The 24,903-nt window shown below is 45.9% G+C and overlaps 1 long non-coding RNA gene across 1 annotated transcript in view; it reads right to left on the minus strand.

Annotated features, from left to right (window-relative positions):
• LOC142048082 (uncharacterized) overlaps positions 1–12,208 on the minus strand; it is a 214,769-nt gene extending 202,561 nt beyond the window's left edge. The window contains exon 1 of the long non-coding RNA XR_012657394.1: positions 11,786–12,208. This is a non-coding gene — a long non-coding RNA (uncharacterized LOC142048082). The remainder of the gene's footprint in view (positions 1–11,785) is intronic.
• Between the last annotated feature and the right edge of the window lie 12,695 nt (positions 12,209–24,903).

Raw genomic sequence — 24,903 nt, forward strand, 5'->3', positions numbered from 1 at the left:
TTGTCTGCAAGGCAGAGTGCAGGAACGGGAAGCGGCAAGTGAAACATGTTTGTGCTTAAACCTGCCTAAGCTTTCTCAGAACCAGGGCCGCTCTCCGAAATGGGGGCCAGCTCCTGGGTCTCTAGCAGAGATCTGGTAGCCAAAAAACATTCTCTTCTTTATTTTAATTTATAGGCCTGTCAGAAATTTAGACTTGATTGGGAAGAGGTCTTGTTTTACCTATGGTGGGAGGAAATCAAGTGATGTTAGCAGCAACGCTGGGCACATTATCATCTGCTGGTTCCATTTAACAACTTCTCACAACATATGCAGTTTACATTATGGTATCCTGCACATGTAGTCTTTGGCTGAAAATATCCTCCAGAGCTCTGAATTTATGGCCATGCAAATACTCAGAAAGGCAAGAAACAGGCATGCCAAAGAATGAAAAAGGAAAGCCTTCTTTGTTTCTGCTTCTAGGTCATGTTAACTCTAACCCTGCCACGCTGCAACACAACAAGGGATGCTGGTGTTCCAGCCACACACCCTCATCTTTTGCTGTGGCAATTCCTCAAATACCATCATCTTGCACAGATTTACTTGGCTTCCATGGGCAGCTGGAACTGGGCCTCTGAGAAAAGATCTGCTTTCAGCCAAGCTGTCTTTCTCTCTGCAGGCCTGGCATAACAACAGGCCTCATTCTGCCATTATTCCTACCAGTACTGCATCCCTTGGGGAGTCTCCTGAGTCCCAGCAGCGCCAGCACAGACCCTCAGGGCAGCAATTTAACCACTGCAGTCGAAACTGCACAAGCACAAAATAAGGAGTTTGTTCTTTATTGTTGCTATCCTTTCTCCTACTTTTTTTTCCCCTGACATAAAAGTTCAGCATGACATAGGAAGAGGATTGAACAGAATCTCTTTGCCCATCCTTTCAGCATAACTAACCTCACTTTCCAGCAATGATCCCGTACGTTGCTCTGTTACTGTGCAATGCCAGCCAGAGATACTAGCTTTGCCCCCAAGATCGCTACAGGTACATGGAGGGGATCCTGAGCTTACTCGCCCTTCTTGCCCCGTTGATTAGCTTGGGCACAGTTATGCCGATTCTGGAGTTGTGGCCTCGCCATTACTTTGATGTCTTTGCACGGTGCTAGCCAGTGGCCGCAATTTTTGTCATAGTGGAATTGCAGGGTTAATGAAAGAAAAGAAAAACAAAAAGACGTTGTTCAAAGACCCCCATTTCACGTTAGGGCACAAACAATATATATACAAGCAACGCAGCAATCTGTCACCTGTCACCTGTCGGCAAAAGCTTTGCGGGAAATTAATTTTCAAGTGCAATTTCAGTAGCCTGTTGATCTAACACTGTGGAACAGCGGGAATGGATCAAACGGAAGCGGACCTGTACGTTTCCTTACTGTGTACTTTTCACAGCAAGGGTGCAGCCCACTACAATATAAAAATGGATCTAAGAAACTTTACCTTCTTTGGGACTTTTTCCTATGCTAGGCTGGATTGTCAGCTCATGCAAACAAATAGAGTTTCATGGACTTCGGAGGGGTAATCTCATTTTATAGCCAAAGGTAACATGACCCTCTGCTCTGAGGAGTGGCAACTTGGAATGGGAGGGTTAAAGCAGCAGAAGGTCACCAGGATTAAGTTACCAGGATTACCATCAAGATGATAGCATTTATCACCAGCAGCCATATCCAGAGCGTATTTTTCCTCACAAGTTCAGCGAGCCCATCCACCGCTGACGGCGGCAGCGAAGCCCTGAGCATGCCTGTGCTCCTCGCTGTGCTACAGAACAAGAACAGTAAATACAGCTGCTTCCAGTCCTGACTTCTGACTAACCCACATCATAAATTAGAGCGTCCCTTTTGGCCACGCATGTGTTAACTGCAGTGTAGTTTGGTCACAACTACCATACACTTCTATTTTTTGATGGATTTAATTACTCCTAATTTATATCAGGCAGAGCTGCACTTAGTACGTGAAGTACTTAGCACTGGCACTTTAATGTCATGCTTAATACACATTTTTAGAGCTCTGGTCATTAACTACACGATAGATTTGAGCCCTAGATTTACTACACAGTGCTCCAAGGCCTCACTTGGCTTCTGGAGGATGTTGCAGCAGTCTAATCAGCGTTCCCTCACATACGAGGTATGGTCTGTTTATATGACATATACCCCATTTCTCAATTTTGATATCACCAGGGAACAGCAGTGACCTCTGGGTGTGACACAGGGTTTATTTTTAGAGATTCTCAGCTTCAGAGGCCTACAAGCTTTCAGCCAATATAAATCAGCGCACAAAGAAATGAAAGCAAGTTTATGCTTCTTGGGAACGTTGATTATTGTGAGAGTTCAAAAATGAAATCTCATATTTGTGAGAAAAATATGGTTGAAGTTGTCCCTGCATGGATGGAAGTAACCCACATTCCTAATTCCCTCTTAATTTTTTAATAAGCCGCTTCATTCACTGCATGATAGCACTACATGTTCATATCTTTATCAAACACATTAATAAAATATTCACTTGTATTTGTTTACCAAAAAAGCCTTTTGTGGAGATGAAATATTTCTAAAATCTGCTCATTTATGTTTTTCACTGAGCAATATATTAATAAACCAAAATGTAATTTGTGTTGGTGAAACTCAAAGAATTGACAGCAGCAACAACTTGTTTTGCAAAAACTGTTTTTGAGGGGAAAAAAGCAAGTATTTCAAATTCCACAATTTAATTGTTTTAAACAGCCTGTTTCTGTGTTTGCTCATTGCTGAACACTGTGTCCTTGATGCCACCTGAGGCATCTGAACACTGTAGAAACACAAATATAAAGGAACATACTAAATGGTGATTGCCAAGTTGTCGAGCTCATCATTGTAAAACGGCTATTTAGGACAAATTCCTTGAAACTCATGAAAGCAATTCCTTCCCTTTCAAAGGTCTTGTCTACTGGGTACATTGAGGAAAGCTAAGACAAACGAAGACAGAGCATGAAGTTAATGTGCATACATCAAAGCTCTGTGGTCAGACGAACTGCAGCAAACTACAGACATGTTATTCTGAAGCAGAGCAGCCACATGGGGTTGAACTTCTGTTTGTAATCTCACACGATCAGTTACTCCTCATGGCTCCCTGGATACAGGCCCCAAGCAGACATAGGAGCTTAAGGGTTGCACGAGTTGTTGCTACATAACCGAGCTGTTTACGTATGGCTTCGGGTCACTGGGTGCAGCTTGAGGCACCTGAGACGCCAGGATAGAGCCCTGTATTCACTGATCTCAGGACGGGCACGTGGGACCCAGTGGCCCAGCCCTGCTGCTGCGGCGGGACCTGGCTCTGTTCCTCTGTTTCAGAGCGGCCCCAGTGACACAGCGACCACAGATGGATGATGCTGCAAGTGAGGCCGGAGCGAGGTATAACAGCTAATTCACTGGGCTTTCTACAAAGCACATCTGTTCTGTCATGCTCTTTTCTGATAGTATTAAGTAGGACAGGGAAAGTTTTGTTACAGAAACCGCAATTACTTGTGGTGTGTTATTCATCTTTTGATTATTTATGAGAACACAATCACAGAACAACTGAGCAAACAGAGCCCCCCCCTTCCTCTAACCCTTCTCCTCTAAACAAACCAACGTACACAAGCAGACCACGCTTACGGGCACAAGCTGGCTTTGACAAACATACAAGCACTACCTAAAAACCTAGGGAGAAATCACACCTTTTCCGATTGACAGGTGCCACAGTGATCAATAAGGGCAAAGAAAACAACGCGAAAGCAGAGTTCAAGTTGTTGTTACACAACACCAGCAAACAAAGGGAAGCCTCCACTGTCAGCAGAGAGTGACACTGGCGGTGGCTCCTGTTAATCAATACCACCCCGCACACAGCCGGTCCTTCCCAGGAACCAGCTGTCCCTCCAGGGGAAGCTGCATATGACTGGAGGGGGACGCCGCCAAGATCAGTGAAGAATCAGGCATGGGAGACTCAAATTCATCTGGAAGCAGGTGTGAAGCAAATTCCTACAAAAGCACAAGATTCATTCTTCTGCCAGCTTTGGGATGAATTAGCATGAATTCATAATCCATAAATCCTGGTGGCAGCAGAACAGCATCCCTCCTGTTGTTATTTATTTTGAGATTTTCACTGGGGCAATAGCTTTACGTTTGACATTTATATAGGTCACAGTGAGCTAATAGCCATCTGCCATCTGGGGACTTTTATAATGAACATTGCAGAAGACTATGAAACAATCTCTGGCATTTCCGATTTGAACATAAGCTGAAATAGGGTTGATCTTTACAATATGCTCTGCTGTCTCTCTTCAGGTTTGCATTAGTCATTTGCCTGGCCTTGCTACACATACACACACGCTTGCACATATGGGAAGTGGTGGGCTTCAGCATTTAGTACTATCAGTTAATCACCACACACGTGAAAAACACCCAATACCTTGCACAACTATAAGAGGCCCCCATTCACCTGAAAATTCTTCATACATTTCAGAAACATTAATGACTCCCGAGCCGTCCTCCCCTACAGCACAGGCACAGGAGAGTCAGCTATAGTACTGGCTTAACTATGGTACATAGATGTAAAAATCACTCCTGCAAGGTCATATAGCCTTCTCTTCGCACAATCCCATTGTCCCATTCATCCAAAATACATACCAGGCTGAACAGCGACATATAAGAACATGATGAGTCCTCATGAAAGGTATCACAGACACAGAAGCTGAAGAAGAGCCAACACCACCACTTCACCTCACCCTTGAATCAGAACAGCTGCCTGTACCAACCCCAGCTATTTATCAGCTACCTGAGGCATTCAGCCAAGCGCACTCATGATTGAAATCAGCTGAGCCAGGGTGGGTCATGCCCTCACCTCACAAGCAGCAGAGACCTGCAGTGAAAAATCCCTCTCAGGGATTTTTAGTCCCATGAAACACCTGTAGTGTCACCTCCCCAGCATCTGCACCTACACTAAAAGCACTGCTGATGCAGTGGCCTCCAAGCTGGTCCACTGCAGACAGCAGGAAGCTGATCGAACCCCGCTTGTGTCCCCAGCTGACATAAGAGTGCCCACGGGCATAACTGGCCGCTCCCTGCCTGGACAGGAGAGTCGCTGCCGCCTCCCTCCTACCCACTGGGACGATGCACACAGGGGCACATGCATTTCCTAGCGCCTGGGTGCACTGTGCTACTGTCATCGGCTCTTGCAGATGGGGACCTGAGAGAGGAAAAGATTACATGACTCGCTGAATTGTATAAGCCACCTACAAGAGTTGTGTGTGAACCCAGGTGTCCTGAATTTCAGGTCAGCACTTTAACTGCGAGGCTGCCCATTCTCCCAGTACCTACATGCTGTTTATTTTACGATGCAAACGTGTGAAAGGCCTGAGTGTGCTCAGACAGATGAGAATATCCCATCTCAATTAGTCACTCTCCAAAACGCCTCCTACGGGGCCAGGCCTCCTTAATGCTGCATGTTCCTCCCGAGTTCCCCAAGCCTCAGCAGGCCTCGGGGTAATAAATTACATTTGTCTCTGCCTTAGCAGCAGCAGCCTGGCCGAAACCTCCTTTCCATGACTCAACTCATGATGAAATGCCTATTTCCTGGTGCTGAGATCTGTGAAAATTGGTCTTTTCAGCCTCCCTCCTGAGGGACATGCCTCAGCAAAGCGGCTGGGGGCATCTTTGATCAGATGTGCTTTTCTCCCTTCCCTTTGCCCCTGATACAGACGCCTTGTCGTGGGGTGTCACTTATTTGTATTATGTCTTTCAAGGACGACACACAGAGTGCGTTTGAAATCCAATCCCCTCTCGTGGGGCCATGAGGATGGGAAGTCAGGGAGATGCCTGAACACTGACCAGGTTTTGACCTGGTCCTGCAAGGGCTCAGGTTACACAAAATGCTGTGCTGGCTCTGATAAGCATAAATCTTTTGGGCTGCAACTTTTGCAAAGTTCAGCAGGTGACAGCTTAAATAACTTGATGCTCAGCTGCTGTCTACTAATGCTGGCATGCAGAGGGACAAGCCAGGCTGGAGGGTGGCCTGGGAAGTCCGCCTTCCCCACTCCCACCACTGCCTGGACGGTCGTCTGTTGCCAACAGGGTGCTCTGGCTGGCCATCCAGGTACGGTGAAACTTCCTCTGATGACACACGCTACAGCATGGCTTCCCGAAGCCTTGCAGCCCCTCCTGGCTCCAGCAGCAGCTGAGTTATGACTTGCCTTTCATTGGCCTCAGTCTAGCAGAGTTGCACTGCTGCTGCTGCAAACAGGCAGAGCTTTGCCTGTGTCACTGCCTCCCTTTCACAGGCATCACTGCAGCCTCTGGTCCGCATGAGAGCGGTTTTGTTACAATGGAAGGCATAAAAAGATAAATGCTGTCACAGCCTTATCTCTACTTCTCCCTCCACATACATGCCCCCTTCCCCGCAACACAGGATATACAACAGTACGCAGGCAAGGCTGTGCTGTTAAACAGCACTCATTCTTCTCAGCACCACTGGTAATACATAACACAGCTCAGCCTGAGGAGCGCTCCTGGTATTGTTATTAATGTCCATGTCATAACTGCTTCCATAGGATTTCCATTACACCCAGGGATCACAGTGTGCAGGAGGTGCCAAAGCTCAGCCCGGGCCTGTTTTCCCCCAGCAGGATGTAAGACTCGGCTCCCTCTTTGAATTACAAAGATTGCAGGAGAGAGTGAAGTTTCACATTGTTTCGGTTAAGGGGGGGGTGTCACTAAGGCTACGGAAGAGAAATGAAAGCAGAGGGGTCATCCCTATTGCTGAGAGTACACTTTTGCACCAGCTACATTAGGTAAATTTATTTTTGTTTCGCTGCTTAGTGTTTTCCTGCGTTCCTGTCCTGCTTCGTGCCTAACCTGCAGCATCGAAGAAGCCCCTTCGTCCACCTTCCCTGTCCCACCCGGCTCTTCCTGGCAGCCTCTGAGGACCTGCCTTGCCCACCTGTGCTCTGCACTCCCTTCGAGCACTGACTCTTGCAATCTGATGTCCATCACAGCTATTTTAATGTGCTAACTTTCTAAATCCACACTTGCGCTGACTTAACAGTATGCTGCTTTGATCAGCGTAACACAAGCAAAACCAACAGAAACGAGCCCCTTTCCTCCCCCCCTCCGAAGCAAGCCTCTCCAGGCCTCGGGCTTGTAAAACCAAAGCAATTGCAATCTTTAATTTTATTTCCTTGATTTTCAGGCTGTTAGGTGCTGGTTCTGATTAGGGACATTCTGAGCAGGAATAAAGCTATTTTAAATAAAAACATGTTGAGCTTTAGGGGGAAAAAAAGCACAACCGTACCAATTTAGAAGAAATGTCTTTTCAACCAGTGTTGTGGACAAGGCTGTGTTAAACCAGGCGACTTGGGAAGCAACTTTTCTTGTTAGTCACATTGCTTCTATGGTTTAGAGATCAGAAGGACATCATCTGGGGGTAGAGTGATGGACTTCACCGGGGGATTCAAGAGGACAACGGCTCCGAGCATGTTCAGGAAATGTAGTCTCAGGAGCACATTCAGAGACAACTTCTTACCTATGCCTGAGCCTCACAAAACCAAAATGAGATTTCACTTAGACTTCACTTGAGTAAATATGAATTCACTAGCTTGATTTCAACAGGGTACAACTGAGTTATGTACTTCACACCCTGGTAGAGCTGAAGTTGCTGCACTGGGACAGCCCTACAGACGCCTAATTCACTGAGGCTGATACAGCAACGCTAATCTGTGCTGCTGAGCAAACAGGCTGGTGTTTGCAGCACAGCTGCTTCGGACTGCTGCTGCTGTAAATGAAATCGAATATGGCCCAGTGGCTGGATTTACACCGATGTAACTAAAAACGTCACCATGCCTTCAGAGCAAACCTGATCCTGCTAGCACAGCTCCCTCGGTGCTGTAAAGAGACTTCAGTATAACAGTGCCACTTTTACACAAGCTTCCTAGATGCGTTACGCAGGAAATGCTGCATACGCATGGCTCTGTGGTACTGCACGGGATTTTATGGTAGGGTCAGGGGAAAGCTCGGCACCAACCATTTCATCCTATTCAACTTGGGCATGAAATCTGCCAACGCCAGCATCCTGACTGCACTTTCCCCTTCAGAGCAGCTCCTGCCTACCCTGGTGACTCTGGGTAGCAGAACCTTATCTATATTTTCATCTGTCTGTCATTCTTGATTTTTACCTCTCAGATACATGCGCTCTCCTACTGCCCCCACAGATCCTATGATGTCAAGGTCCTTCACCATTCAGTGCCAAAATCACGTCAGAGCTGAGCTCCTGCTCCTCAGGAAGGAGTTACGGGGACCGTTCCTGGGCCAGGGTTCAGATTAAGTTAAAGAGGCAGGAGATAAAAGCCGGAGCAGGCTCTTGCGAAGTTCATGGACGGCTGCCGTAGCGCAATACACGTGGCTTGACTTAAAGGGTGTTGAAACCAGCAGAAAGTGTTTTGAACGCACCAAAATGCCTTATGTGTTTTGATTTTTATTCATTATTTTTACCCTGGTTAAAGACAGAGAGTGAAATGGCTGTATTAGGACTAAAACTGAATGCTCAATGATGAGACTTTCTATACACCTTAAGGTGTGCTTGTGAAGACTGATCACAGTAAAGAGTTCTGGGAACAGATTTGGGGGGAGGAGTACACTTACCCCAGCACAGGAACTGATCCCTTTTAAGTGACTAGCTCTGTTCTGGGAATAGCTATTATTATATTATTATTAGAGTGGGAAGAAGCTCTTCCACAGACCAGGGCTCCACTGTGCTAACAGCTCAACGTGGAGGAAGACAGGCTGTTATCCCGAAGGGCTGGCAATCCACTTGCGGCTCTGAAACCTGCTGCTAGCCACGGCCTTAAAAAACTGCCTCTGGCACAACCAGTTTCAAAGTCTTTTTCTCACTTGAAATTTCGCAGTATAACATGATTTCATTAAGCAGATGCTAGACAGATAATGTGACATCTTCAAGAAAGGCATGTTTCCCAAGTGCTTAGGAGTTTGCTGCATGACTCTGATGTCAATACAAAAACTCTGGCAGACATCAGAGCACTTTGAATCAAACCCTTTTCTTTCCCTAAGCCATGCTTCTGTTGTAAATAATATTTTCACTAGTCATTCTGTGATAGGTACAGGCAGCCTGCAACACCTTCAGAGAAGCTTTGTGGGACTGAAACACACCATCGCACGGCCCTGAGTGTTAGTCCTCCTGGACCAGGACCTCATTACTCCAAGTGCTGAACAAGTGCTGGCAAACCAAATTGCCCGAGTGCTGAACAGAAAGTGCAGCAGACCAGTGCAGTTGCATGCACTTCAAAATGCTAATTTATTTTCCCAATATGTGATTTAGTGCTATGAAATCAGCATTTTGAGCTGAAAAGCTATGGGTTTTCTTTCCAGTGTAGGGAAGGTCAGCATTCTCTGAAGCGAATGCGGTCTCCTCTTTTGGCATGCCAAGCCAGGGCCCCCCGATAGCCAAAGGCAGGTGCTCGGCTTTCAGCGCAGGCCTGGCCCCTTTCCAGTGCTTCCAGGTGGCCAACCCCAAAAGTGCAGGCATCTCGAGACAAATCACTTTGAAATTCTTTCACTAGGACTGGCAAATCCCCCCTAAATCTGCCTTCGCGATAGTCGCTGCGTACACGTGGGGCATTTGCAGCACCAGTCAATGCACTCCACTTGGAGAGGAGACGTGGGCCCCACGTTGCCACGAGTGCTATTGTACCTCTCCTGGCAGTTGCTGCATTACTATGACAGCTGCAAACCCCGATGAGTGAATAACCTAATCGAGCCATTAAAAGAAACAGAAGCCCTCTGCCCTGTTTGATTTCTCTCTATAATGATGTAAAGTGCACTTTAATGGAGTCAAAGTGGTCCTGGGCCATTCTTGTTAAGGCCATTTGATGCAGTGCTATTGAGTCCCACTGCTAGCGTTCATTACCTCCCTCCAGCTCTCCCCCCCGCCGCATTGTAGTTCAGACTTCCCAGCACAGTTTCTCTGCTGCTACAGCCCCTTGCCTGCATTTTGTCTACGTAAATTAGACCTTGTGCAGCATATTGGCCTGTCAGGGGACTAGGAAGAAACTGTATATTGTTTCTGGCATTCCCGGGCCCTTCTGCCCCTGACATCTGCTGTGTTTGTGACAGGGAATACATTCCTGACTCATTATCCGGGCGAGCGGAATCCCTCCCTGACAGCACCATTAATCAGAATCAAGCAGTCCGGCAAATAAAAAAAAAAAAAGGAGAGAGGAGAAGAAGAAAAAGAAAGCAAGCAAAGAAAAGCGACAGTTTCTAACTTTCACTTTTGTGTCATTCCAGTGTCTGGACAAGTAGCAATCTATCTTGCTGAGTGACAGCTCTGATGGATGGCATTATTTATGCTTTTGTGTATTAAAAGACAGTTCTGGCACTGGCTTGTCACTCTACCAGAGATTCGAAAAAAGTTGAAATTTAATTTGAAGGAAAAGAGGGCAAAGATCATAGGATTCTGGCTAGGGAGTGTCACCTGTGAGGGACAGGGATTACAGTGGGAGGGAGTAACTGGAAGAGGTGTAGAAATGCTGCATAAATAAGTACTTGTCCTTACAGGTATAGAGATTTCTATTTTTCACTGTGCATCTCTAGTAGTACCTTCCTGGGCTGGAGAGGCTGTTTGTTGACGCAAATAGGTTTGGTGTTCCTTGGAGGGATGCATCGTTTTAGGGTGGGGTGGGCATATGCTTAATTTTCTGTACATAATTTGTGTTCGTGTATACAAACATTATGATACATGCACATATATATGCGAATAGATGCATGTGTGTAATAGGGTGTCTTTACATGCACATGTGTATTCACACAAATTAATTTCAAATACCGGCTTTTTGTTCTAGCCTACGCAGCTTCAGGATACGAACACAAATCTACGTGTCTACGCACACACGAAGACAGTCACGTGGATACATCCCAAGATGAACGATATATCCATATTTTTAATTTCTTCCTTTCAAAAAATGTTTACTTACTACACTATTTGTGAGCAAATGTAAGTACAAACAAAGGCCAATGTTCTTCAAATCTAAAGTATCTTTGCTTGTTTAAAGTTTTGGGGAAAGAATTGCATTTCCCTTTACCTGGGAAGTGGAAGTTTGATGGTTAGTCTAGTTTTATGTCTTATTCTTTATATTTTTACCCGTACACAGGCTACTTGGCGGCCGAATGCAGAAACCCTGGTACGAAGATTTCAATGCCCACGCTTCCATTTGTACCACCTCCTGCTGTAGAAAAGGCGGGTAATTGCATGTGAAGTGCCAGGCTGGGGAGCTGCCTCAGATGGGCCCATTTATAAAGTCAGAATCGCAAGGAGTGTAAATCTGTATCTTTGTTTAACTGTGCTGATTTATGTCCTGGCAATTAAACCCATAGGTATTTATACAGCATATACCACACCATATATAAATGCCAGAACACAGTCAAAATATGTTTGTGTGGGATATTGCACTCAGTGGTACGAGAGGAAATGAGCAGGTCACATTCACTTAAAGAACAAACAGGTACATCTTTCTGAAAATTGTTGATTATGTGTATTTATGCCGGCAGTGAATTTGGCACTACACGTATTTACGTTTCGGCAGCCCCGATGATAGGAAGAGCCTCTCAGGACCTGCCGTTCCATGTTCAGAGTGAACAGTGAAGACTTACCTGGTCTGAAGAGCCTAGTTAAATTGTTAAAGGACATTATATGAATCAGGCACCCCAAATTTAGGTGTCAACATAAATGAAAAGCAGGAATCTTACCTGGAGACTCAGAAAGTTTGGATCACGGGTGGATGGACATCTCTTTCTTCATCCCCTTCTGCTATATCCTGGGACTGAACGACGGGAGCTGCCTGTGTTGTTGAGCTGGCTCCAGTGAAGGACGGAGATTCGCAGAGGTGTCAGCGCCACTCACACGCGTGCATCTGTGTGGGTATAACATTGAAGAGAGCGATTTGGTCAGAGGTGGAGCAAGGCAGCAGCCTCTGCCTGCAAAGCCGTTCCCGTGCTGTAGACGTCTGTTCAGCAGGCTGGGGCTGCCTGTGTCATGCCATGCACAGGTTTCTAACTGCACAGTGGTTTGGATTTATGGGTCAGACACACAGAAATGATGGCACATAGCTCGCTATAGCATAACACCACAAGATGTTTCACTCCGTGATATTTCCAACACTGACACATGGTTTTGACCTGAGAAAACATGAAATAACAAGAAACATAGTTCCCATTATTTATAACTTCTGCTTTTGGATGACCCATCTCTTGGCTATTTTGACAAACATCTGCTTTGGAACCCATTAGCCAACATGCAGCATTTGCTTCTAATTACTACAAATTTGTTTCATTCCCAGGTCTCAGCAGGTTTCACTTCCCCTCTCCTAGACTACTGGCATCAGCAGCAGTCACCCTACCACACCTAGCAAATCTCGACAACAGCCACTCTTGAGACTATAGATCCAGGGCAAAATCCCAAGCACTTCAAAAACTGCCAGAGTTCTTGGCTAACTCCAGGAATGGTGTTGACTTGCAGGCCCAGCTGGATCGTTACTATCATCCTTCTTGACTCTTTTTTTCCTTCCCGAGGACAGTGTATCTCCTCTTCTTATCCACAGGGGGTTTTCAGCTCGGCCCCGTTACAACACTCAGAAGTAACACCATATTTCCAGCATATTCACTGAGCGCTACGGATGGACAGGAAGGGAACTGCTGTTACTCACGAGCATTTGAAAACCCACCAGGCCAGGATCACACCACCGGTGTTCTGCTCGAGGTGGGGGTCACAAGAAGGCCTAGGACTCTGCACTGATTAATCTGAAAAAGTTCCCTACAGGGATGACATCAGAGCAATCCCAGGCAATGAGCTGTCTCTTCAGGGTGTGAAGTCGTGGAATAAACCTATCCTTTCAAGACCCAGAGCTTAAATTTCAAAGTGAGATGCATGTGTGATTCCCTCGGGCTCCTTTGAAACCCCAGCCAGTGTTTTGAGAAGGAACCGGTCATTTTTCTACTCCCAGTCTCAGTACGGTAGAGGCCGTGGATTGGCTTTTTTTAAATGTTGATACCATTAAATTGAAATTGGCTGGGATGTAGGGCAGGCTGCAGTTAGAGGAGAAATATGTGGAGGGGTTTCTCTTCACTGGCTTTCAGAGGCATAAGTCGGGCTGGTCAGTAACTGCACCAGAAGAAAACACAATAATAATCACTCATAATAGCTAGGCAGAGAAGAAAAGCAGAGTCTATCTTATTTGTCACTCCTACTGTATCTATCTTCTTGGAGTTGTTCTGTGAAATAAAGACATCCAAGATTCTACCTCAGCTGGGGTAAATGGTGTAAATTTTCGTAGCTCCAGTGAAGACAATTTATACCCGCTAAAGATCTGCCCCTTGATCTCCAAAGCCAAAGGAACATAAGCTCTTGCGTTTTAAGCGTGGTAGTTGGAATGTTTAATTCTATTCTGTCGTCTGTCAGAACAGCAGGCAGAGGGAAGGAATGTATTGGTGTCATATGGAAACCACGGTTTGATGACGGACAAAATTAAATCCTTGCATTTGGACATAAACCATGGCAACACAAAATATGCAGCAAGTCAGGCTTGGTTTTCAATACTGAAAACACAAGGCCCCACTTGGCAGGCTGAGGAGGGGATATTAGTCAGATTTAGACATGGTTTTCTTTGTTTTATTGAAGGATAAATAATTATGTGCTGAGATATTCCAGACTCATGTTAACACAGTTCTGTGTGAACCACAGCAGAGGATGCTGTGAGAATAGGAAGGACTGAAGGTTCTTTAACCTACAAAGTACCCGGGAATCCTGGAAAAGTTTTGGGGTTTACTTCTGGAAAACAATCCCAAAGTTTCCTCAAAATATATCTGACATGCTAATCCCCATAAATGATACGTTCCAAACATTTGCTTTTCTGACATTCTTAGATTAACATACTGATGCAGTATATACCATGTCTCGCTGTGGCGCCTGCTCAGAGCCTGCTACCGCTTCAGCTGGGGATGCGCTCTGAGCGGCTGGCTGCGCCCTCAGCCCCCACGCCGCTGCGCTCTGGGTGGGCCCCCGGGGTCCCTGGGCGCGGAGGGACGGCCACCCTCGCAGCACAGAGGCAGCTCTTCTTCCCTTTTAATGCTTTTTACTCGTTGAGGTCCAGAGAACACCTCACGGACACGTAAGAGGATAATAAGCCAACAGAGGGTGTAATCCTCTCAGGCCAGTAGCAGTGGCTAGATCTGGGTCACCCAAAGAGATTTTAGGAAAGTGTCATTATGACTTGGTAGTATTTCTTATTTGATCAAAACAAATGCCTGTGCACAACAACAGATAAAAATACTTTAACTTGTAACAACACTTTTCTTTCTAAGTGCAAGAATTCTGACACGGATTTATCAAATATACCCAAATCTGCTGAACAGCTCAAAGGGATACTCAGCAAATGAATGTTCTGCCTCGTGCTCTTTCTTTGTTCCATGATCTCCCAAGGGGTGCTGCTACTTTCTGTTTTAAAAGAAACCCCAATGTAAAAATTGCCCGCAGTAGAGGATCAAAGGTATAACAGCCCTGTCCCATTGCCATGCTCCTATTTTTATTTACCTTGTGCTATCCTGAAGGCAGAGACCCTATTTTTGTTCTGGTTTTGTATTGTGCCTCGCTTAGCAGAGACCCGACCTGGCCTCTAGTTGCTACCTGTGCTGACTAAGCTAATAACCATAACGGTTAGCAGAGGGGGTTGAAACAGGTGCTGTGATTATTCCCAGAGGCGTTGGGCAGAGTCAGAGTAATTAGCTGCCCTAGCAAAGACAACTTGTCCTGTGCAGACAGCCGCCACAAGGCCTGTGTACCAAAGTGGGATAGATGCTCTTATGTGAGCTCCAGGAAACGAGCAGGCTTCGTGAAGCTGCGGGGCCAGCCCTGCCTGGTGGCACAGGCCTTAAGCTGGTCCATCTGCACGGCAATGTCTCCACCAACCCGGTACTGCAATGTATGAACCGTCCCTCCCTTCCCTTCCCAGTATCCCCACCCCAGCTTCTGTTTCACAAAGTGATCTATGATTTTTTGCACACTGAGATCTGCATTTCTCTTGCCTGGCAGCACTAATGGAGCTGCAGAGACCTGACAATATTGACTGGTCTTAGTCATTCCTGTTTCTCTTTCCTGGTCAGCCACCTCTGCTGCCAAAAACACTTTAAAAGAGAAAAGCAGAAGGTGAAAGCCGCAATTCACTGATGAAGTTCTGGAACTGCCTTTTTCTAAGGAAAAAAGCTGCTCCAGTGCCTGCCCTCTAGAACTGAGTTCTGACTTGCACCAGCCCCAGATTGCTGTGGACGCTGCTTTACATCTTGCGCTGTCCTGTTGCACTCGCAAGTGTAAAATGGAACCTGTAAATCACTTTTTGGGAAAGGCAAGGGACATAAATGTCAGCACAGCAGAGTGAGTTTACATAGAGATGAAATCAAGCTGAGTAGCACAGATACGGCATGGAGCTGGATTTCACATTTCACTGATGCTCTTGGTCCAGAGGTTTGCTCATTAACAAGGCTATGATTCTGTTATTGAAACTCATGGTAAGTGGTTCCTTAGGCAAAGATCCAGCAAAGCACTTAGGCAAATTCATAAATTTATGTCCCATTGACTTCTGTGCAACTATTTATATGCTCAAAGTCATGCATGTCTTAAATGCACTTCCAGATCAGGCCTTATAGTCAACAAATAGTCTTTCTGCAGCATCGTAAACCCCAAGCTTTCAAAATTCATGAGTTCCAGCCCTCATTTCCCCTAAGCTACCACAACTGCAATGCAGGATACAAATTCAGAAAATGCTTTTTTGGAAAAAAAAAGAAAAAAAGTCTCAGTTTTGAATTTCTAATTCTAATGACTCTAAAGCTCAGCTTTAACAAACTAAAAGAATCAAAAAAGAATGAAGGCTACGGCTGTCATTTAAGTTCATTTGGGAGATGAGATTTTTAGAAAAAATACTCAATACTGTAAAACTTGCAATAAAATCCCTAAAGAAGGCTGTTTTTTACATTTGAAAAGACTGAGATCTGCAAAGCAGTCTCCGCTCGGTATAACCAGCTAGGTGCAACCTGAGCTGTGTCTTGGGTGGGGGACAGATCGGGACTCTCGGTTCTCGTGCCTCACAGAGGCTGCTTCGCTGCTCAGCCACTGAAGTGCTTCAGCTTAGGGGATCGCTTTGTAGAGTTGTGCTGCTGCTTGTTTTCTTCTACTTGACATACATTCGCTGAAGTCTCCGTTCAAAGGTAAACTCTTGAATGAGCATTTAAATGTCTTCATCAATAACAAACAGGGAATCAAATTGCCTTTCGGTAAGGAATCCCAACTTGTTTTTTGCAGCACGTACTTTTTCTTATCATCCTTTTGGCCGGCAAGTCAAAACTGCCTCCCACATCCGATTGTGGCAGATGAATTGAGTAGTTGGGAGCATCTTTGGATTAATCAACATTTTTTCAGAAGGGCTAATTTAATTTCTTATAGACTCCAGGCACCCAAGAGTATAGGAACGTCTTCCATTCGCCCATGTGTGATTCATGCTTTACTATCTTCTTTCCCAAGTGCAGCACAACATATTCTTTAACTGATCAAATATTTTAAATCCCAAAGTGACATTCTGCAGGAAGTTATTTGGAGTCAGCTCAAGCTGCTCTTTAATATAAGTGGTAATTTCATCAAACTAAAAGCAACGGTGATTTATTTTTAATTATAATCACTATTTCAGTGCAGGGAACTGAGCTGTAACTAGGGTTTGCATGTCCTGCTGAGCTTGTCCTGGCCCCGTGCAAGACCTGCTTACAAGGTGTAAGCTCTGTACGATAGTCATTTACTCTGGCTGCACTTTTGGACAATCCTGCATTAAATATATTCTCCACTCTATGCATATGATTGTTATAAACAAGACTTGCTTTGTTTTGGTGCTTTTGCCCTCCCCTCCTGACACCCCAGCTACGTACATGTACTCCCAGCTGAGGGAGGGCCCGTCGGGGGACCAGCTGATGGGGACGAGGGGTAACCAGCAGCAGAATTCAGGGTACTCCAAACTTTTCTCCTACTTCTTCCCATATGGCTTTTCAGAGCCTGAACTTCCAGGGGCTACAGGAGATGAGCATGTAAGTAAACTCTGAGCATGCAAGTAAACTCTCAGGGAAACCTGCCTTGGTGAAAATCTCTGGACAGAAAAATCCGAGGGCTTTTGATATTTTGTGGGATTCGGGCTTCTTGCTGCTTCCCTCCAAATAAAGCCTTTGAGGAACAGATTAACTGTGTTCGCTGGAGAACTTCAGCTGCAGGAAACTCCAGTCTGTTGCAATTGCTCAATTTCCCTTTGACAAGCCTCTTCACCCCCTAAGGCCGACAATCCACATTACACTCTGCTGCTCTCAAAGGGGTCGCTTTACATTGCATCATCGTGTAAATGGAAACCACCGAGTGTCACAGGGTGAAATATGAGCTCACCAGGCCACTCATTCCCTGAGTGCACTACTGTAGAAATGGCTTATTTCTGACTTAGGAAGAAAAAATTTCAAAGCCTAATACCATAGATTTGCCTTTTGCCTATGAAGTTGTAGGGGTGAGCGTGGATGGGCTAGTAGGGGTTGCCCAAAGGTACCAGTCCAGATCCTGCTGTAGTTTTTGTGTTCTAGGTGAAGGCCTGACTGCTCCCAGGTCACTCCTCACCATCTTCCATGACCACAGTTTTCATTTTACTGACCTGACTGTAAAATACCTGGTGCAAACCTCAGCAAGGAAATCAGGCCCGTAAGGTTGAGTGTTAAGCACTTAAATGCTGGATTTCATAAAGCAGACAAAGAGATTAAATGCACATTGATGTATGAAACTGAACATACCCATAGGCCATTGAATATGTTCCCCAAATCTGAAAGGATGCAAAAGCAAGCCTCATTTTCATCATCCCTCTCTATTAGCATCCAGCCAATACACTTTATAGAGTCTATAGAGACAAGGTATTATAAAGATCACGCAGCCCAGGGAAGTACAAAAGTGATTTAAAATGTTCTAATCTCATTAATCTGTTTCTTCTCCCTAAAGATGTTCAAAGCCCAGGCCAGATCCTTAGCTGGCAAGTGAAGGAGAAAAGCACTTAAATAAGACCTTAAATTTAAGCTCATGCTTAAGTTCTATTTACCACAAAGTTCATTTCAAGATAAATTAATGCTAAAACAATATTTCTAAGGAAAAAAAAAAACACCTCACTTGAGCCAGAGACTTTACAATATAAACAGAGCTAATCTGTAGTAGATGAGGCTTTTCTGCTTCAGGACTTTTTTCCCACTGTTCTGAGCCTCTTTCATCTAGCAAAGGGAACAGAAATCGTGGCTTTGGTGACTACTCTGAGCAAAGCAATTCTACTTGGATTTTACATATTCAACTAACTGCTAGAAATATCTCAGTGAGCCACCACAGTTTGCCACCAAGCTGGAATGCAAACAAAAAAAATATATTGCTATAATAATTAACCAAAATCTAGTGCACTTGTTTACAGCCCAAAAAGCCAGACCCATTTTCCTGATCCTGTTTTTTCCCAATCCTGTTTTTACCCCCTGCAGGTACTCAGGAATGGCACGTACTGCACAGGTTTAGGGTGTTACGAGGATTAGTACGTTCAGGTTTGCTTACACCTCTGAAAATCACGCAGTGTAAATCCGCACGATGTTATCACCTACAGACATCTGTTATCTAAGTTGTTATTATCACAGGCTCCTAAGTCTAATAGCCAGTATTTAATTATTTACCATAAGGAGAAGACTCCCGACTGCCAGCTGTCATTCTCCAATGGCATGGGCAGATTTCCACATACCTTGATTCTTTTTCCCAACTCCAAAGCTAACGATCATTTCTGTAGTCTGGGGGAAGCCAATAACTTCTGTATATGGACTAGGTCACTAGTTAGATACTAATTTTGTGGAAGCTGGACAACCTTTTCTTATGCATTTAGCCTAACTTAGTCACAGCATGATCCTACTTAACGTCCCTAAGCCTCACACATGTGAAGAAACCAGTAGAAATGTTTGTAATGGTAAGTAACACTCAGCCACAGTTGTAACTGGAGGTACTATGTGCGTGCCAAACATTGCATTATTATTATTATTGCTATTGACAGTATAAATGGCAGCACCATAATGGGACAACAGCATCAGGTCTCAGGGAGGCAGAGGGTAAGGAGACATTAATATGTGCAGTCAACTTACATCTTGCACTATGAAAGTGTGCTGGTATGAGTGGTTCTGACACCTAGAACATAAACCAGATGGCCCCTTTCTTACGCCATATCATGCAAAAAGAGATTTGAATTAATTCATGTAGAAATCATGACAATTCTGTTGCTGTTGGAACTCAGTATAGCGGACAGGGTGGCAGTAGATTATGCTGAATTTTTAACTTATAAAATACTAGCGACAGATGTCACTGCCTGTACTCCTTTGTTGCTTCCCATCCTTTCTCCATCCCCTAGCGCCCTTGTGCCCCTTCTCCAGAGCAGTAACTCTGGACTACCTTGCTTTAAAACTTATTTAAATAAAATTTAGTGCAGAACTTCCTCAAAGTCTGTGTGTAAAGAGAAACCCATCTGACCCCAAAGCGCCTGCCTCAAACACGAAGATGCTGGGATAAAGGAGATGTTGTTTTTCAGTGAAGTCCACTTACAGCCCTTTTTGAAATTCCATACAAAATTAATTTTACTGGCCATAGGATCGAGGTGCTATGCAAGCAACAGTGCCTTCCACAAAAAGTTTGCCTCCCGAGTAGCTGAGTGGGAGACAGGAATATTATCATCTGCACTATGTGGAGGCTGAGGCACAGAAGCAAAGGCACGCTGGCCAGGGTTCCTCTGAGGGTACTCGGGGCCAAGATCCCCCGAATCCTGCTCTTGTGCCTCTGCCCACGAGATGTTCCTTGCTCCCCCTCCAGGGACGCGTTCACAGGGGCGCCCGTCCAGCAAGGTGCCAGGGTCTCCCTGAGAGCAGGAACAGCTTTGTGCCAGGGCATTGCTGGCGCAGCCACCCAGGCTCTGAGCCCACCACGCCCAGGGCCGCCCCGGTGGTACGCTGCCGTAACAAGATCCCAGGCTGCTCCCTGATCTCTGCACTTCACACATGCCTCCTCACTTCCATTTTTCAGCGCCTTCTCCACACAGCATGTCTCCTGCCGACACACCCCTGTCAGCTCCTCCATTGTGTGGCCAGCAGCGTCTTTCAGCACATGAGCCTCAGCCAATATGGCATGAACACATCGATTCGGGGCGGGGGGGAGCGGGAGGGAAGCCTCCGCCGCCAGCGTGTGTGTGTTTGCAGGGCGGGGGGGGTCCTCTCTGCCATACAAAAGCACAAGTGGTTTTGTTCAAGCTGGCAGAGGCCGGCTGTGTTGAAGCTCCCTTTCATCAGTGGGTATTAGGCCCAAATCGCTGCCTCTTTGAATATGTACACAGCGCTTTCCATCTCCTGTCACCGGGATGACAGATCTGCCAGGCTCCTCCGGGGCCTGGCACCTGGGGCGCGCAGCAAAGCCGGCTTTTCAGCTAAGAGCACACAGCTTTTTTTCTTTTTTTTCCCCCCCCCCCTTTTTTTTCTCCATTGGGGAACTTTCTCCTCCACCTTCCCCTCCATTTCCGCCCCCCCCCCCCCCCCCGAACCTGAATGAACACTTCTTTCAGTAATGGGTTTTTTCCACCTGGTTGACTTGATGAAAGGTTTATGAGTTGACATTATGTGTGAGAAGAACAAAGCAAGCGCGGGGATGTGTGCGTGCGCGGGGGCGGGGAGCGGGCTCGACAGAGCTGCTGAAAACTTTATTACAAACTAAGAGACGTTGGGAGCAATAAATCAGTTGGATGCTCTCTACAAACCAGCAGAAAACTGCCACTGCAGAACAGAATGAGAGCGTACACAAGGCCGTGCTGGGCACCAGCAGGCTCCAGTGGGCTGCTGGAAGGAGGGAGGAGGGAGAGGGGAAGGAGGAAGGGCAGAGGAAAAAGCCTGCCGCGCACCCACCTCTCACAGGTCCCACTTCCCTGTGCCAGACGAGACCTCCAGAGCTCCTACCCTGAAATCACAGTTACAGGAGCAACGGCTCCGAAGGACTTTTCCAGAAGCATGAACTGATGCTTATGCACCCAGCTCAGGGCGAAGATCAGCGGGCTTTAGGAAACAAGCTGCCTTTTGGACAGCTGCCCTGTATCTGCTCTCCCACACTCTGGCGTTCTGTGCCTGGTCTACCCAGGCGCTTCACTGTTTGCTCAAATGCTGCCTCTCCCAAGGTGAAAGGCAGCAGCTACTATTTACCAACATACAGCTGAACAACAGCAGCTTGCTGTGAGTGTTTAAAAAATACCGTACCTAAAACAAACAAACAAAAGTATTTCAGCTGTTGTTTGTTAGGAAACCAGAGTTAACAGGCTTACAGTTATGAAAAGCACCTTTAGAAACACAAGTTAAATGATTTTTACTTTGCATTACAGAGAAGGGTAGAAAGAACCTGAGCTGCTACCAGCTGAGCCTGCAAAACAACCAGCAGGCGTATTGTCACATCAGCTTAAAGGCAAGGCTCAGCAGCTAAGACGCGCCATGGCGCGACACTAACACGGCACGCTGCTTCCAAAACAGCGGCTCCCCTCAGGTGCCCCCCACCGCTCGCTACGGACGCGTTCAGCAGGTTGGAGGTTGTGGCAAGGGGAATGACAACACGCTCCCTACAACGTCACAGGCTGCTCGGTGAGAACCGTGCCGCGTTCTCCTGATTTTACGTTGTGTTGGAAGTGCCTTAGTTCATCCATTTTTTTAAAAGTTCTTTTAAAGCTCTGCTCTAATTTAGACCTGTGTTAATTAGCACTATCCCTACTGAGGTGAACAGAGTTTCTTAGGAGAAGCAGGTAACAGCTTTCCCTGACTAAGCTGAATAAATTGCTCAGAGCATCACCGTAATGTGAAAAGCAGACCAGGTCCCATGGCATGAAAGCCTCTGAACCATACAACTACTGCAGGTCACGCAATCCAACTGCATGCTCCCGTTGCTATTTCTCCTTAGCAATCCCATGCTGTACACAAAGGCAAACATGTTTCTATTTTAAACTCTAATCCAAGGCTACTGCATGCCTTTTGGAGTGCGGATGTCCTGGAAATGTCACTGCAGAGCAGCGTGCTCAGGAGATTAGAGCCATTCTATTTTGCAAATGACAGAGTACAGCCACAGATGTTACTCTAGCCATGGGGTCAGGCACAGTTGCTCAGGCTTGACTTGTTGAATCGCATTAATAAACAGGAGAAGGGGCAAACGCTGAAAGATCCTGAGCAGCTGTAACTTTCCTCAGGTTAGTATTTCCGAGGCTTTTATCCCAGATAAATAAATGTCCTTTCCCCCATAACAACTAGTAGCCATCACAAGCTTTAGAGAGATGACTTTAGTGACTGAATTCTCAGGCAAAAGGTATGCTTAATGTTTCCAAACTGAGTTCAATTAATGTGCACTAGCAGCCCTGGCTCCTCAGACCAAGAGCTGCAAGAGGTGAGCGGTTCTCACCAAGGCTATGGTGCGTGGCAGAGCGGGGCTGCGGAAAGCACCACCTCCGAACGGTGACATGGCGCGGTTGTGACTGAAGTTTCCAGGCAAAGAGTAATGTGAACACGGCCTGCCCGACTCCCAGGGGCCTGCTTCTCCCATCAGTAGTCATTTACACTTGGGCCCTTCACACAGCGAGCGGCAAGCACAAATTGCAGACTAGAAGGAAATCAGGCTGCGTTAACAATATTTCCAGAAGAGGCTAATACTATGGGATGCTTCTATTTTTACGTACCTAATCTGAGAGCTTCTGATTTGCAGATAGTAAGAAGTGAGTAGCTTTTACATTTTTAGAAAACCAGATGCTTTTAAGATGTACCTTTAAAACCAAAATCCATTTTAAATCACTGCTGACACTCTTGGCTGGTGTATAATAACGCTGCTAGGCACTTGCTCTGAAAGCAGCCTGAGCTCTCTCCTAGATCAGCATGCAGTGACACACATCATTCACACTAATGGACTACTTCTAGCTGCGTTGGGGGAGAGAGAAAGGGAAGAGCTGGGGAAAGAGTGCCAAGCCGTACTCAGAAAAAAAACCCCAAAATAAAAATCAGGTGCAGTCACAGCTCCAGCCTGCATGCTTGGTGTTAATCATGTGCTCCATTTCGGTGGCTCATTTCTGTGGCTCATACCTGCTCTACACTTTTGCACTGTGAGCAATTCTGGTGCTCTGTAAAAAGCAAAGTACAGACAAGCTTGAATCTATAGGTAGTGCCATATTAGTGGGGTTTCTGCCTACCTGCTGCCCAGGGCAGGGAGAACCTATCATTTCTTTAGGGTCTGTAGCTGCCTGAGGAAGGCTGGGGACAGGAAGAGCCATGAATTACCTAGTTATTTAATTTTTTCCAAGCAGAAGTTTGACTCAAGCACATGAGCCAGACACTGCTATAGCAGACTGACCTCTGCCAGATGTACTGAAGTTGGTAGGATAACGTGGACGGAAAATGACAGGCATTTGTTCCCTACTGCCCACTGCTGTTTCAGAAGCAGTAGGCAGGCTCTCCATTTTCTTCTTCCAGCTGCAGCTGAAGACACGACACAATAATCAAAGCTGCTTTATGGTACATATCATGGAGCAGGGGAAGTTTCATGGGAGTGACCAGAAACGCACACAGCAACTGAGACACAGGTATACTATGGATATAAAGAACAATATGCTCTCTACTTCTCTAGGAGTTTCTCCCAGAGCTGATGCCCTCACAGAACTATCCGCAGAGCACTGACATCTCTATTCTTCAAGGTATTAATGAATTAAGAGACATTTTTGAACAAATATTTTAGAGATTTTTTTTTAACCATGTGAATTGACTAGCACTGAATTTCCACTGTCGCGTTGTCTGGCTATTCAGTACTGTGAAATCCTTCTGGAACAGGAACATCATCATTGTGACATCTGCTTTTCTGCCTCCTTTCTAAGTGATGAAACTTCTAGTCCAGAGCCTCCCGCATCACCCTGTTCTGATCACTAGTCCTACCCCAGCTCAGGAGTCGATTTTTTGCAGCAAATTGTTCCCTCCCCACCCCAGAGTTTTGCTAGAGTCACCAAGCCTTGCCACAGCAGTGGGGTCTGTAGGCTGGGCGGGTGACGACCCTGAAGAGGGGTGTGATCACTTTACTCGGACCACTCTGACAAAAACGAGTCCTGTTCTAAAGAGCAGAGGAGCTGAAGTCAAGGCTAGCAACATGTCCCTCACATCCCGAAGAGCAAGACCTACACCCTGACAAGCTCTTGATTGTGAGAGCTGATTTCTCAGCCTCAGACCGGCTTTTCCTTTTTCCTTGGTAGCAAATCTGATCCATGCACTTGCTGACTAACGCTAACAGATCAGGCCAATTGCCGCTTACTGGAATCACCTTTCAATGGGGAGCTGACAGCAAGAACAATGCATCTGTTTGCAGCCTGTGGAGGCTGCGGGGAGCATCTGTCATCAGAGGAGCTACCTGTCAAAAGAGGTTTCAGGCTCTGGCTGATTCTCAGAACGGGGAAGAGAGACATGTACGGACCTATAGCTGCCTGTTGTTTTGTACTGGTGGCGCTTTCATCTTCCCCTTTCTTTGCTTCCACAGATGACTTTGTTCTATCAGATGTGGCTTTTAATTACGAGAGTTCTACGTGCCATTAGTGGTTTAACTGAAGGGAAATTGAACCATATAAATAGCACCGTTTTGCTATTCTCTGTTTATATTAAGCTGGATTGCCCTTTTGATATTTATTGAGGGAGACGAGGACCTGTTTGAAGATTCCGTTCAACTAGTTAAGATTTTACTGGAGGAAGGAATTTAGCCA

Source organism: Phalacrocorax aristotelis, chromosome 24 (assembly GCF_949628215.1).
Source record: "Phalacrocorax aristotelis chromosome 24, bGulAri2.1, whole genome shotgun sequence".
NCBI lineage: Eukaryota > Metazoa > Chordata > Aves > Suliformes > Phalacrocoracidae > Phalacrocorax > Phalacrocorax aristotelis.